Raw genomic sequence first — 14691 nt, 5'->3', positions numbered from 1 at the left:
TGGCTGCTCTGTATTATTAACAGCGTGAGCAGCTGCCTCAGGCTGCTCTGTATTAGCAGTGTGAGCGGCTGTCTCAGGCTGCTCTGTATTAGCAGTGAGAGCGGCTGTCTCATGCTGCTCTGTATTAGCAGTGTGAGCGGCTGTCTCATGCTGCTCCGTATTAGCAGTGTGAGCGGCTGCTCTGTATTAGCAGTGTGAGCGGCTGTCTCAGGCTGCTCTGTATTAGCAGTGTGAGCGGCTGTCTCAGGCTGCTCTGTATTAGCAGTGTGAGCGGCTGTCTCAGGCCGCTCTATATTAGCAGTGAGAGCGGCTGTCTCAGGCCGCTCTGTATTAACAGCGTGAGCGGCTGCTCTGTATTAACAGCGTGAGCGGCTGCTCTGTATTAACAGCGTGAGCGGCTGCTCTGTATTAACAGCGTGAATGGCGGCTGTGTCTTTGTGGTACACAGCGCTCACAGGGATTATAGGGAGAGAGAGCTGGAGCCCAGAGGGAATCTGCTCTCAGGAACAAGGACCTGAAAAACAGCCCCTCCATCTCGGCTCTGATAGCACTCAGCCCAAGTCAGCATTGCGGTGCCGACAGGGCAAACAGAGCAGCCCAGACGTCCCTCTCCCCGGGGACTTCCTCCACCTCATCCCAGGCCAGCCGGTGGATATAATCCCTCCAGCGTGTCCTAGGTCTGCCCCTGGGTCTCCTCCCCGGAAAGGTGGTCAGTGTGTGGAACCAGAGAGGGCCGAACAGAGAGAAAACAGAAGCACTATGTTGTTGACGGTGAGCAAAGTGCACTGCTTGTTTCGCACAGGCAGAGGCATATTTTCTGGAACAGTTGATGAGTTTGTAATGCCTGGGGGGGGGGGGGGGGGGTCAATAAAATATCCTTATGAAAGTGCAAATGTGACAATAAGTTAATTTAGTAAAAAAATATATTAATTTAAATGATACAACCCTCATTCTACACAATGTTTCCTCAAGCATATTTTTAAACAGTTTTAACAAATTTTCTGGGGTAGTTACATCGCTGGATCACAGGACTCAATGAATCGCTCATTTTCCAGCACTTCTGACTGATTCTCAGGTCGGTTCCTTTTGCCATTGTTTGCTAAATGTGCTGCTGGAAAATTCATGCAGATATTAAGATGATTTAATCTTAGATGCATACATGTCAGAACAGACATCAGAACACACAGTATAGTACATATGGGTAGGGTATAGTATAATGGGTAGGGGCTGGTCCTGTAACCTAAAGGTCACAGGTCACAGGTAGGACACAGCCGTTGTACCCTTGAGCAAGATACTTAACCTGCATAGCTTCAGTATATATCCAGGTGGATGCAGTGTAAATACTGTGTAAAAAAAGCTGTGCAAGTTGCTCTGGATAAGAGCGTCTGCTGAATGCCTGTAATGTAACAGGATGTTGTTTTGAATAATCAGATCTCTCTAAGTGAAGACAGAAAGGAAATTGAGCCTCTTTAACGTCACACATATAAACACTAAACACAGTGTTTAACAGGCGCTCTTATATCTGTCTGACTTACAAAGATTAATTATATTTGTAGCATTTAAAAATCGTATTATTTTTTTATTGGCACAGCGTGCCGCCCAGACAGCAGTCTAAAGATTGTAATTCTGCACAAATATAACATCATTGATATAACAACAAAGCGTTATTGATTGTGCTAATCAGAAATAAAAATAAGATCTTAGTCCATAGCACTTAATTTTAGACATATTTTTTATAATTTAATACAGATAATAAATATAATAAATAATAAAATGTGCCATTAAACTGACCATTTTTACTGGATTTATTGAAAAAAGAATTTTTCAGGACACTTTGCTTGAAAGCAGGACCTTCCTGGCCAAAAACATTTGGCCACTGCGTGCCCCCTGTCCTGCAGAGCTCTAACGCCCCAGCGCTGCTTCCAGACAAAACATAACTTTTAAAAACAGCAATTTCACTCCTCAGCCCCCATGACAACACAAAGAACCATTTAGCCGCCGCAGGTCTGTGTGCGCCAGTCTGCGTAGGCTGTCGTTTGTGCCGTCAGAAAGCTGAAAAAAGATCTCCAGATTGCAGGAATGTGAGGAGGGAGCTGCAGCAGGTCACACAGCTCAAAACAGACTCTCTTTTCATCCATTTCAGCAGACATACGCAGCATCCCCGGGAGCAGAAAGGACACGACAATCTGCTTAGGAAAACAAAAAAAACATGAAAATAAAGAGGGGACCTCAGAACCTGAGCTGGGGACAATGGATGTGCCTTAGCCAGAAATAATGGATTTGAATAGTATAAGAAGAGATAAAGGATGTGTATAGTATTAGGAGGGATAAAGGATGTGTATAGTATAAGAGAAGGATAATGGATGTGTATAGTATAAGGAGGGATAATAGATGTGTATAAGAGAGGGATAATGGATGTGTATAAGTGTGCGATGATGGATGTGTATAGTATAAGGAGGGGTAAAGAATGTGTATAGTATAAGGAGGGATAAAGGATGTGTATAGTATAAGAGAAGGATAATGGATGTATATAGTATAAGGAGGAATAATGGATGTGTATAAGAGAGGGGTGATGGATGTGTATAAGTGTGGGATAATGGATGTGTATAAGAGAGGGATAAAGGATGTATTTCATATTAGAGAGGGATACTGGATGTGTCAGGGATAACTAATGTATCTAAGTGTTAAGAGGATAATGAAGGCAACGGAATCCATTTCTCTTTATTTATTTATTGGAGAGAGCATAACCTTACAGGAAGTGTGTTTACATGGAGTGTCCCCTGCCACATACCTGTACACACACACACACACACACACACACACACACACACACACACACACACACACACAGTGTTTCTGGGAGCCACGTGCTCAAGCCTTGACCAGGAGGGCTGAATAACACACACATCCACCAGCTGCAGCTCCTCTCGAGTCAAACCGCACGAGGCCAACAGTCAATCCAATTAGCACTCATTAAGGGCCCCAAATAAAACACACACTTATGAGGAGAGGGCAGGGCCACTCCACAGTGCCCTGCCAGGACCTTGCATCTGCCGGGACCTGCTGGGGGAAGGAAATTACCCTGTTTTAACCCGTTTGCTTTGCTGTCGCCTCTAATTAATCTAAATAGCACGTCTGAGCGAGCAGCTTCCCTCTCGCTCCATACTGCAGCCTCCGCCTCCGGCTCCGCTGCACACCGTAATGAATATTTACTTTGAGAAAAAAGTTTCTTTGTTTTACACTTTTACCTCTTTAATTAGTCACCCCCAGCAGACCATGGGGCCCATCCACACACTGGAGCAGAGCCTTAACAGATACCAGACCATGAGGCCCATCCACACACTGGAGCAGAGCCTTAACAGACACCAGACCATGAGGCCCATCCACACACTGGAGCAGAGCCTTAACAGATACCAGACCATGAGGCCCATCCACACACTGGAGCAGAGCCTTAACAGACACCAGACCATGGGGCCCATCCACATACAGGAACAGAACCTTAACAGATACCAGACCGTGGGGCCCATCCACACACTGGAACAGAGCCTTAACAGATACCAGACCATGGGGCCCATCCACACTCTGGAACAGAGCCTTAACAGGTACCAGACCATGGGGCCCATCCACACACTGGAACAGAGCCTTAACAGATACCAGACCGTGGGGCCCATCCACACACTGGAACAAAGCTTTAACAGATACCAGACCGTGGGGCCCATCCACACACTGGAACAGAGCCTTAACAGATACCAGATCATGGGGCCCATCCACACACTGCAACAGAGCCTTAACAGATACCAGACCATGGGGCCCATCCACACACTGGAACAGAGCCTTAACAGATACCAGACCATGGGGCCCATCCACACACAGGAACAGAGCCTTAACAGATACCAGACCATGGGGCCCATCCACACACTGGAACAGAGCCTTAACAGATACCAGACCATGGGGCCCATCCACACACAGGAACAGAGCCTTAACAGATACCAGACCATGGGGCTCATCCACACACTGGAACAGAGCCTTAACAGATACCAGACCATGGGGCCCATCCACGCACTGGAACAGAGCCTTAACAGATACCAGGTCATGGGACCCATCCACACACTGGAACAGAGCCTTAACAGACACCAGACCATGGGGCCCATCCACATACAGGAACAGAACCTTAACAGATACCAGACCGTGGGGCCCATCCACACACTGGAACAGAGCCTTAACAGATACCAGACCATGGGGCCCATCCACACACTGGACAGAGCCTTAACAGATACCAGACCATGGGGCCCATCCACACATGGAACAGCGCCTTAACAGATACCAGACCATGGAGCCCATCCACACACTGGAACAGAGCCTTAACAATACCAAACCATGGGGCCCATCCACACTACTGGAACATAGCTTTAACAGATACCAGACCGTGGGGCCCATCCACACACTGGAACAGGCCTTAACAGATACCAGATCATGGGGCCATCCACACTCTGGAACAGAGCCTTAACAGTACCAGACATGGGCCCATCCACACACTGGAACAGAGCCTTAACAGATACCAGATCGTGGGCCCATCCACACACTGGAACAAGCTTAACAGATACCAGACCTGGGGCCCATCCACACACTGGAACAGAGCCTTAACAGATACCAGACATGGGGCCCATCACACACTGCAACAGAGCCTTAACAGATACCAGACCATGGGGCCCATCCACACACTGGAACAGAGCCTTAACAGTACCAGATCATGGGGCCCATCACACACTGCAACAGAGCCTTAACAGATACCAGACCATGGGGCCCATCCACACACTGGAGCAGTGCCTTAACAGATACCAGACCATGGGGCCCATCCACACACTGGAACAGGGCCTTAACAGATACCAGACCATGGGGCCCATCTACACACTAGGACAGGGCCTTAACAGATACCAGACCATGGGGCCCATCCACACACTGGAACAGAGCCTTAACAGATACCAGTCATGGGACCCATCCACACACTGGAAAGAGCCTTAGCAGATATCTCAACCATGGGACCATCCACACACTGAACAGAGCCTACAGATACCAGATCATGGGACCCATCCCCACACTGGAACAGACTTAACAGATACCAGACCACGGGGCCCATCTACACACTAGGACAGGGCCTTAACAGATACCAGACCATGGGGCCCATCTACACACTAGGACAGAGCCTTAACAGATACCAGATCATGGGACCCATCCACACACTGGAGCAGAAACAGCAGCAGTTGGCCATTTATTCTCAAAGTCTTTGCAATTGTGTGCATTTAACATTATATACTTGGGTGGTGCCGCAGTTTCCCAGCTCAGTGTGGATATTTAATAACAACACAACCCCAAATAAAGGGCTCTTCCCCTTGGGCAGATCTTACTCAGCAGTCCCAGTGATTGATGCTGCGTTCGGCTTAATGCAGCATTGTAAAGCATCGCTCAGGTTATTATGTTTAAATAGCCCCAGACTGCTCCTGCCAGGAGCCTGTAGCTGCCATTGTTCAGGGAAGAGGGAGAGACCAGCAGGAGACAGACAGGTCAGGGAAGGGAGCACATTCTACAGCTCCACCTGCCCAATCTATCTCCACCTGCCTTCCACCTCTCTCTACACACACACACACACACACACACAAACACACATATGCACACACATACACATGCACATGCACACACATACATATACGCACATGCACACACTCATATACGTACACGTACACACGCACACACATGCACACACACACACACACACATACACAGATGCACACATAGTCATGCACACATGTAAACGCACTCATCACTGTTGATTTAACAAAGACTTTATCTAACTGTGAGTAATTAAAGATTATAGTGCACACCAAGGACAGCAGACCAGCTCCCTCTCAAACATCTTCTGATGATGTGAAAGAATACTTCAAACTTTGTTCAGAAAACCTGGACTGTGAAGGCCAGCCTCGACACAAAACTGCCATGTTATTAACATGTGATGGTAAACTATTATAAAGAGAACAGAGGGAGAGAGTTTGGATCAAGACTATCAAAACATCCAAAAAGAACTCATGAATTTGTCAAATCAAAAACACAGAGGCCCAAATAACCCAAGTACACACCTTCTTTACTGTGAAGTACTAAAGCAATATAACTTAATGTGCATTACACTACATCCATAAGCCACAGGCAGAAAATGAAGAGTTAATAGATACAAATCAATTTTGGGAAAAATCACAACGATGATCATGAAGAATTAGCGATAGAAAATGGGGATATCTGGACAAACCATTTTAAAAAAACATTTTGAGAAAGTGGAATTAGGTGCAAGTCCTAAAAAAAACACAAATAAATAATTATGGGAACTTGAATTGGCTATTAACGATAGTCAAAATCCATTGGACTTCTCATTTACTGAAAAAGAGCTTGAAGATAAACTCAAAACATTGAAACATAAAGCATCTGGACCTGAGGGTATTTTAAATGAGATGTTAAAATCCACAAGCAAAAAGGTTCAACTGGCCATTCTAAAATTGTTAAATTTGGTTCTGAGTGTAGGTTACTTCCCTGACATCTGGAATCATGCACTTATAAAACCAATATTTAAAAATAGAGATAGATTTGACCAAACAATTACTAAGGCATATGTGTGAACAGTAATCTGGGAAAGGTTCTTTGTAGTATTATAAATTCTAGACTTTTAACCTTCCTTATTAAACATTTCTTGAGAAGAAGTCCAATTGAATTTTTACCAGATCACCACACAACTAATCATATTTACACTCTCCACACCCTAATTGTGAAATATGTAACAAAAAACAAATATTTGCTTGCTTTAGTTATTTTAGAAAAGCATTTGATTCTATTCGGTATTAAGGGTTATTCTACAAAGTTACTGAAAGTGGTGCAAGGGTTAAAACCTATGATCTCTTAAAATCATTTGGAACAAAAGCAGCAGAAAAATTGGCAACAAAAGAACTAATTTCTTCTCTCTAGAGCATTGAGTGAGACAGGGATGCAGCCTAAGCCCATCCCTGTTCAATATCTATATTAATGATTTGGCAAATATATTAGAAAAATCTGTAGTGCCTCGTCTCACACGACTCAGAGATTAAGTACCTCTTCTATGCAGATGACCTGGTTCTCCTGATCCTCACTGAACAGGGGTTACAGAAAAGCCTAGATCTGCCAGAACAGTACTGCCAAACCTGGGTCCTGGCAGAAAACCTGAATAAAACTAATTATGACATTCCAAAAAAAGATCCAGATCTCAGGGAACAAAACATAAATTAATCCTTGGAACACATTACATTTGTAGTGCCTATTCTAAAAGTTTTTTCCGAACCACTTCAATGCCAGTATAGGACGAGCTCCAGCGCGTATCATTCAAGTTACTCACAGTCTTGTAGTTTCAACGCAGAGGCATAGATGATGGAGATGAGGAGATGATGTGTGTGTGTTATAAATGAAATGAAAACCTGCGCTCTCTCCCTCACATACATTCAAATTAAACAAAAATAGACCTTTTCCGTACTTAAATCAAAACAAAATCAAATGGCCTTTACTGTGAATGGTTCTAAATATAAGATACTAATATAGATATCAAAATACTAAGGAGTCGTCAGGTAAGACACTGAATGAACACGGTTGAAAATCTAAATCCTTCTGGCGTTCTGTCTCCGCCAGCGCTGTACCTGTTGCTTAATCACCTGACCTGAACTAGGTCTCACGTGGTCCTCTATCTAACCTCCACTAGGTGTCATTAAAGATAAACTGAGAAATAGCTCTAACAACATTGAACAATTCTCCAATTACAATTATTTAGGACTAAAATCTGTCTTCAGGAAACTTCAACTTTGCAGTGAATAAACGAATGGAGAAAGCAAGCAGGGCCTTCAATGTCATAAAACGACACATTTCTGTAGAGATTCCAATTAGAATTTAGCTTAAAATCTTTGGAACTATAATCAAACCAATTACACTTTATGACAGTGAGGTGTGGGGTCCACTCATCAGTCAAGAATTTGGCAAATGGGACAAACATCCAACTGAAACCCTGCATGCAGACTTCTATTAGCATCCAAGTTATATAGGGTCATTTTTTCATAATTTTTTTCTACTAGTTAATTTACTTAGTTCACCTACTTTGAGGGACAGTGAGTGACCACGCCATGCACACACATTCACACACATTTTAATTAATCCATAATCTGGCATTAATATTGTACATAGCTTTATTTTGTAACCTCTGATTTGGCAACAGAACTTCCTATTTTTGCCATGCCATTTTGAGGAACATTTGAGTGAACAAATTGATTTCTTAATGTACTCAAGTGTCTCTGTTTCAGTACAGGATCTCTGAACATAACTGAATTGTCTCTGTTTCAGTACAGGATCTCTGAACATGCTCGATTGTCTCTGTTTCAGTACAGGATCTCTGAACATGCTTGATTGTCTCTGTTTCAGTACAGGATCTCTGAACATGCTGAAGTGTCTCTGTTTCAGTACAGGATCTCTGAACATGCTGAAGTGTCTCTGTTTCAGTACAGGATCTCTGAACATACTGAAGTGTCTCTGTTTCAGTACAGGATCTCTGAACATACTGAAGTGTCTCTGTTTCAGTACAGCATCTCTGAACATACTAAAGTGTCTCTGTTTCAGTACAGGATCTCTGAACATACTGAAGTGTCTCTGTTTCAGTACAGGATCTCTGAACATAACTGAATTGTCTCTGTTTCAGTACAGGATCTCTGAACATACTGAAGTGTCTCTGTTTCAGTACAGGATCTCTGAACATACTGAAGTGTCTCTCTCAGTATACAGGATCTCTGAATGTACTCTGTGTTTGTGTTTTATAAGAAGTGATGGCCTGTCTCATTCTCTCTTTCCTCTCCTCGTTCTGCAGACCTGCATTCCCACAGGGAAGGCATCAGGAGGAACGCAGCAGGACGTGTCAAACCCAGCAGCTTGAGTGCGTCTCTCTTTAACTCACACACAGTAAAACCGCGAACCTGCGCTGACAAAGGCGCGTCGCGGAGAGCGGCGGAGTCCCCTCATTGCAGCGGGACGCTCCGCTTCCTCAGGCACGGCCGTGTTCAGATGCCATCGCATCGGATTCCCGTCTAATCAGCGTCAGTCACGCTGTCTGCCAAACTCATCCAGTCCTCTGACAAACAAGTTTGAAAGAACCCGACGCCTCAAAGCCCAGGATTTTGATGTGAGCCCCGTCGACTGTGAAACACTCTCCCTGCCCCCTCCGTCTCTGCCTGTGAGACCCCCCCCCCCCTCCCCACTCCACGCTGTCACACCCCAGTGTTATTCTCACACCCCCCCCGTAAAGACTGATCCATGGCCTACCAGCCGGCTCAGCCCGCTGTCTCTCCAAGCTGCCCCGAAACGCGCCGGGGCAAACAGTTCACCCTCGTTCCCCCGGACAGCCATCTTTCAGTCCGCCTGTTCCCAGAAGTCTCCTCTTTCAGCTCCTCAAAGTCATATCACATAATGGTAGCACTGCTAAGTATAAGATTACAGTAAGGAAGGTGGCTGTGCTAAGTGTAAGATTACAGTAAGGAAGGTAGCTGTGCTGAGTGTAAGTTTACAGTAAGGAAGGTAGCTGTGCTGAGTGTAAGTTTACAGTAAGGAAAGTGGCTATGCTAAGTGTGATTGTACAGTAAGGAATGTGGCTGTGCTAAGTAAGTTTACAGTAAGGGAGGTAGCTGTGCTAAGTGTAAGTGTACGGTAAAGAAGGTAGCTGTGCTAAGTAAGTTTACAGTAAGGAAGGTGGCTGTGCTAAGTGTGATTGTACAGTAAGGAAGGTGGCTGTGTTAAGTGTAAGTTTACAGTAAGGAAGGCAGCTGTGCTAAGTAAGTTTACAGTAAGGGAGGTAGCTGTGCTAAGTGTAAGTGTACGGTAAAGAAGGTAGCTGTGCTAAGTGTAAGTTTACAATAAGGGAGGTAGCTGTGCTAAGTGTAAGTGTACGGTAAAGAAGGAGGCTGTGCTAAGTGTAAAGTAAGGAAGGTACCTGTGATAAGTGTACGTTTACAGTAAGGAAGGTGCACACACGCGAGCACACACACAGGCACACGCACAAACACAGGTGCACACACACGCACACAGGTGCACACACACACACATACAGTAAATCCATTATACTTTCCCTTCTCTGTCTGATTTTCTCCCACAATTTTTGGTGAATATAAAGTTTTAAATTGGGCACTAACATAGACTTCAGGGTATAAAATAAACTTTTTGCACTTTATGAGACCAGATCTTAAGCAGAGATACGTTTAATATACATTTTATTGACATCATTTTGATCATATTCTGTAAGGAGCATTTTCTATCGCTTTGAATATAAAAATCTGATTTAAGACCATTTGTGAATGTTAGACACATTTTAAGTTCTGTTGTTTATTTAAATATTGATTAAAATGTTAAAAACATCAATTAAGAATTTGTCTTTCCTCCCTGCACTAGGACAATGCATTATATTAAATTAGATCTACAAATAGACCTAACGTTCCAGTGGCAGAGCAAATACTTATGGGGAATTAACTCAAAGACCAGCTCATGAATGAGTCATGAACAGATAAATCATATTTGCTCATATATTAATCATTCAGAATGCAGATGAAGAGGGATCTGCCTCATTTCAATCCTTGTAGAGATGTTGCATATTAAATATTTAATGGGCATAAACAAACAGTCCACGGAGCGGAGCGAAACTCACGCGAGAGACGGAGAGTCCCTCTCCGCGAGTCGTCATGACCGCGTGCCTGCTGTGCGTGGCCCTGAACCTCTACAGTCCGCCATGAACCGCCAGCCAACACTGCACAGAGAGTCACGTGTGTACATGTGCAGACATGCATCTACATGTGCCTGTGTGAGTCTGTGCGTCTACATGTGCCTGTGTGAGTCTGTGCGTCTACATGTGCCTGTGTGAGTCTGTGCGTCTACATGAGCCTGTGTGTGCCTGTGCATCTACATGAGCCTGTGTGTGCCTGTGCATCTACATGTGCCTGTGTGAGTCTGTGCGTCTACATGTGCCTGTGTGAGTCTGTGCGTCTACATGTGCCTGTGTGAGTCTATGCATCTACATATGCCTGTGTGAGTCTGTGCGTCTACATGAGCCTGTGTGTGCCTGTGCATCTACATGTGCCTGTGTGTGCCTGTGCATCTACATGTGCCTGTGTGAGTCTGTGCGTCTACATGAGCCTGTGTGTGCCTGTGCATCTACATGTGCCTGTGTCAGCCTGTGCATCTACATGTGCCTGTGTGAGTCTATGCATCTACATGTGCCTGTGTGAGTCTGTGCGTCTACATGAGCCTGTGTGTGCCTGTGCATCTACATGTGCCTGTGTGAGTCTATGCATCTACATGAGCCTGTGTGAGTCTGTGCGTCTACATGAGCCTGTGTGTGCCTGTGCATCTACATGTGCCTGTGTCAGCCTGTGCATCTACATGTGCCTGTGTGAGTCTATGCATCTACATGTGCCTGTGTGAGTCTGTGCGTCTACATGAGCCTGTGTGTGCCTGTGCATCTACATGTGCCTGTGTGAGTCTATGCATCTACATGAGCCTGTGTGTGCTTGTGCATCTACATGTGCCTGTGTGAGTCTATGCATCTACATGTGCCTGTGTGAGTCTATGCATCTACATGTGCCTGTGTGAGTCTGTGCGTCTACATGAGCCTGTGTGTGCCTGTGCATCTACATGTGCCTGTGTGAGTCTGTGCGTCTACATGAGCCTGTGTGTGCCTGTGCATCTACATGTGCCTGTGTGAGTCTGTGCGTCTACATGAGCCTGTGTGTGCCTGTGCATCTACATGTGCCTGTGTCAGCCTGTGCATCTCTATGAGCCTGTGTGAGCCTGTGCACCTCCATAAGCCTGTATGACTCTGTGCATCTACATGTGCCTGTGTGAGCCTGTGCATCTCTATGTGCCTGTGCATCTACATGTGCCTGTGTGAGCCTGTGCATCTCCATAAGCCTGTGTGACTCTGTGCATCTACATGTGCCTGTGTGAGTCTGTGCATCTATATGTGCCTGTGTGTGCCTGTGCATCTACATGAGCCTGTGCATCTCTATGTGCCTGTGCATCTACATGTGCCTGTGTGAGCCTGTGCATCTACATGTGCCTGTGTGAGCCTGTGCATCTACATGTGCCTGTGTGAGCCTGTGCATCTACATGTGCCTGTGTGAGTCTGTGCATCTATATGTGCCTGTGTGTGCCTGTGCATCTACATGAGCCTGTGCATCTATATGTCACTATTACTCCTCATATGATAGAACTGATTTCCTTCAATTCGCCACCACCAGTGTTCAGGAAGAAACAGGACGCCATCACAAACAGTGAGCTCACAACCGAATATTCCGCAAAACCATCATAAATAATGCATGCACCAGCGACCATGATAAAGAGCAGCTCTCGCCTTCGCTGAAACAGACAGTCAGAGACAATGGGAGTATTATAAAGATGGATAAAGAAATCTCCAGACTTGACAAGTAATCTACAGACAGAACAAATAATCAAGAGACTGGACTACTAATCTACAGGCAGGCTAATCAATCTAAATATAGGCTTTTTAATCTGCCTTAATCTACAGACCGGGCAAGCGAAGCACAGACACGGTCAGTACTGTCAGTCAGTGCTGCACAGACCAGACCCATAAGTAACAGGACTGAAAGGGCTGTGTCGTGGGAGAGAGAGGGGAAGAAGCCCTTCACCTAGCTGGGGCTCGGCTCTGCACACACCTGCTTCCCAAAAGTGGCGACAAGAGTGGCAGGCGGTGTGACAGCAACGTCCTCCCCCCGAAAAACAGAGGGGGGGGGGGGGGGGGAGAGAGGGGCAAAGAGAGAGAGGGAGGGAGAGAGAGAGAGAGAGGGAGAGAGAGAGGGGCAGAGAGAGAGAGAGGAGGAGAGAGAGCGAGGGGGAAGTGAGAGAGGGGCAGAGAGAGAGAGAGGAGGAGAGAGAGTGAGGGGGAAGTGAGAGAGGGGCAGAGAGAGAGAGAGAGCGAGGGGGGGAGAGAGTGAGTAAAGCCGCGTTTCCACCGCAGGAACTATACCCCGGAACTAGGAACCTTTTGAGGAACTCAGTGCGTTTCCACCGCAGGAACTAGGGTCTAAATTTAGTTCTGGGGGCTTTGTTTTACCCCCCAAAACGTTCCTGCTCGGGGGGTAGTACTTTCCGAAAGTACAGGAACCTTTTGGGTGGAGCTTGCAGCGCTGAACATTTCTGATTGGTCGAGTACTCGTAGCATTTGTGTTGTATTTATTTTCCGCCATTACCCGCCATGTTTGAAAATATGCAGCGGCAAACCAATTTATTTTCATAATAACTTCAAATCAAACTTGTATGTTATGCGGCGCAGTAGCCTACTTTTGGTTATAACCTGTCAACGTCTTGGAATTATAACATGTGCTCTTCTGTTCTTTTCTTGCTAGTATTCGTTTTATAAAATGCTAAGCATTCGTGCTGGCACAGCATATTACGTAGGCTACCAAAACATTCAAACGGATTAATTCGGTTGCTGAATATTTTCTTCCGGATTTTCTTTGTTAGCCCGTTGTAATTGACTCAAAACGTTTGATACAGTTATGTGAGGTATGCGGTAGTTCTGCATAATTAACATTGGTGATACAGTACAAGCAAACTGGAAATCACCTTCCGCACTTTTTATCCGGGTAAAATAACAGGTTAATTCTAGTAATCTTCGCTTTAGCTTTTTCAGACTGCCGTAATTTTACTCAATTTTACTGCCATTTTTCAATTCCACGAAAAGACCAGGAAGACTATGGACTCATGGTGCATGGTTTGCATCTGGAGGGCACACTTCGCTGCTCGGCTAGCAGTAACTTCGAAGGAAAGCAAACGGTGGCTGTACCACTACTAATTTACATTTTCACGCAAATCCGAGTTTTCGTTCTATTCTTGTCATTTTGCGATTAGCCTATACGGAATTGACGACGAGAAAGTAATAAAACAGCAAATTGTTTACAACGTGTGCATGTTTTCTGCTGTTAATTAATGTGTTTGAGAGGATATATGAAAATCAATAAATACAAAAGTAACCATATATAGTCATTGTTGGTAACCCATTGTATATAAGTGGAATAAACCCCTCCGGGCTGTCCCGGTTATTAGAAAATAATGTAGGCTACTTCGGTGGTAGTATGGGGTTACAGAAGAAATCATATGACAGATGGACCGACGACAACGTCAGTGGGCTAATTTTCCTAATCTTCGCGGTACTTTAGACCCCGGTGGAAACGCAGACAACCATTGGCTGAAGGAACCTTTTAGTTCCTGGTAAAGTAGTTCCTGGGACTGAAAGTTCCGGGTAATTTTGGTGGAAACGCGGCTTGAGAGAGAGAGAGAGAGAGAGAGAGAGAGAGAGAGAGAGAGAGAGAGAGAGAGAGAGAGAGAGAGAGAGAGAGAGAGAGAGAGAGAGAGAGAGAGAGAGAGAGAGAGAGAGAGAGAGAGAGAGAGAGAGACTGTGGGCTACCTCCCTGAAATCAGAATCCAATCGACTTATAACCCCTATTTTTACGAGTGGACACAGATTCAACCCCAACAATTACTGAGACATTAGTGTGAACAGTAATCTGGGGAAGGTGTTCTATAGCATTATAGAAAGACAGTGAGAGCAAGAGAGACAGAGAGCGAGAGCGAGCGAGCAAGAGA

The 14691-nt window shown here is 45.2% G+C and overlaps 1 long non-coding RNA gene across 1 annotated transcript in view; it reads right to left on the bottom strand.

Moving 5' to 3' along the window:
* Nucleotides 1–1131: 1131 nt before the first annotated feature.
* Nucleotides 1132–14691, bottom strand: part of LOC135238486 (uncharacterized) — a 44870-nt gene continuing 31310 nt past the window's right edge. The window contains exons 2-3 of the long non-coding RNA XR_010325129.1: nucleotides 3000–3063; nucleotides 1132–2186 (exon numbers count right to left, since the gene is read on the bottom strand). This is a non-coding gene — a long non-coding RNA (uncharacterized LOC135238486). The remainder of the gene's footprint in view (nucleotides 2187–2999; nucleotides 3064–14691) is intronic.

Source organism: Anguilla rostrata, chromosome 1 (genome assembly GCF_018555375.3).
Source record: "Anguilla rostrata isolate EN2019 chromosome 1, ASM1855537v3, whole genome shotgun sequence".
Taxonomy (NCBI): domain Eukaryota; kingdom Metazoa; phylum Chordata; class Actinopteri; order Anguilliformes; family Anguillidae; genus Anguilla; species Anguilla rostrata.
This window is presented reverse-complemented; position numbering and strand designations above follow the sequence as displayed.